The following is a 1,798-nucleotide window of genomic DNA, read 5'->3' as shown; positions in this document are numbered from 1 at the left end:
TTTTCCAATGTTTGCCTCACATATTTGGAGGCACCCTAGTTAGGTACATAAATGATTATGATTGTTCTTTATTCTTGAAAGATTACACTTCTTACTAATCTGTAGTGTCCATCTTTGTCTCTCACAATAGTTTTGCATTTAAAGTCTATTTTGGCACCCACATCCCCATGAGAGTGTGGCCCAGGCCCCGCATCACACGGCAGGGCCTGGCTTCCTGCCGTGCAGCACAGCCTCCAACCCATGCTTGTCTTTTATGGCCATTGTGTGGCCCCAGTGCTGCCTTTGTTCCAGGCCCACTATGTGCCGGTGCCCCCTGGTGGACTGAGGAGGTGGTGGCTGGAAGTGGGAGGGGACTTACCCAAGGGCTCATGCCACCCTTTGCTCACAGGTCTCCATGGTTGATGACATCACTGCCTTTGTGATGGACAATGGGTCTAGCATGTGCAAGGTAGGCTTTGCAGGTGAAAACATGCCCCGTTCCATGTTCCCGTCCATCGTGGGGCACCCCTGGCACCAGCATGTCATGATGGGCATTGATCACATGTCATGATGGGCATTGATCACTATGTGGGCAGTGAAGCCCAGAGCAAGAGGGGCATCCTGACTCTCAGGTACCCCATCAAGCATGGCATTGTCACCAACTGGGATGACATGGTGAAGATCTGGCACCACACCTTCTACAATGAGCTGCATGTGGCACCTGAGGAGCACCCCGTGCTGTTGACTGAGGCGCCCCTGAACCCCAAGACCAACCGTGAGAACATGACGCAGATCATGTTTGAGACCTTCAACATCCCTGCCATGTACGTGGCTATCCAGTCCATTCTGTCCCTGTATGCCTCTGGCCGCACCACAGGCATTGTCATGGACTCTGGTGATGGCGTTACCCATACGGTGCCCATCTGTGAAGGCTATGCACTTCCCTATGCCATCATGCACCTGGAGCTGGCTGGCAGTAACCTGACTGACTACCTCATGAAGCTCCTCACCGAGCGTGGCTACAGCTTCACCACCATGGCCGAGTGGGAGATTGTGCGTGACATCAAGGAGAAGCTTTGCTACATTACCCTGGACTTTGAGCAGGAGATGGCCACTGCTGCTTCTTCCTCCTCCCTGGAGAAGAGTTACGAGCTGCCTGATGGGCAGGTCATCACCATTGGCAATGAGCGGTTCCGCTGCCCTGAGGCCCTCTTCCAGCCCTCCTTCCTGGGCATGGATTCCTGTGGCATCCACGAATCTACTGTCAAATCCATCATGAAGTGTGACAAGGAGTTCTACAAAGACCTCTACACCAGCATGGTGCTGTCTGGTGGAACCACCATGTACCCTGGCTTTGCTGAAAGAATGCAGAAGGAAATCACGTTGCTGATTCCCAGCACAATGAAGATCAAGATCATCAACCCCCTGAGTGCAAGTCCTCGGTTTGGCGTGGTGGTTCCATCCTGGCCTCGCTGTTCACCTTCAAACATATGTGGATCAGCAAGCAAGAGTATGATGAGTATGGCCCCTCCATTGTCCACAGCAAATGCTTCTAGGTGGACTGTTACTTAATTATGTCACACCCTTTCTTAACAAAACCTAACATGTGCAGAATACCAGATGAGATTGGCATGGCTTTGTATGTTGTTTGTTTTTTTTGTTGTTGTTGTTGTTTTTGGCACTTGACTCAGGATTTAAAAACTAGAATGGTGAAGGTGACAGCAGTCGGTTGGAGCAAATATCCCCAAAAGTTCTATAAATGTGGCTGAAGACATTGTGCATTGTGGGCTTTTTTTTTTTTAATACTCATTCCAAATAC

General features: G+C 50.3%; 1 pseudogene; it reads left to right on the top strand.

Annotated features, from left to right (window-relative positions):
* Positions 1-388: 388 nt before the first annotated feature.
* Positions 389-1,535, top strand: LOC101446995 (actin, cytoplasmic 1-like; annotated as a pseudogene).
* The last annotated feature ends 263 nt before the right edge of the window (positions 1,536-1,798 follow it).

Source organism: Dasypus novemcinctus, chromosome 28 (genome assembly GCF_030445035.2).
Source record: "Dasypus novemcinctus isolate mDasNov1 chromosome 28, mDasNov1.1.hap2, whole genome shotgun sequence".
NCBI lineage: Eukaryota > Metazoa > Chordata > Mammalia > Cingulata > Dasypodidae > Dasypus > Dasypus novemcinctus.
The sequence above is the reverse complement of the archived record's forward strand: the minus strand, read 5'-3'. Positions and strand labels throughout refer to the sequence as shown.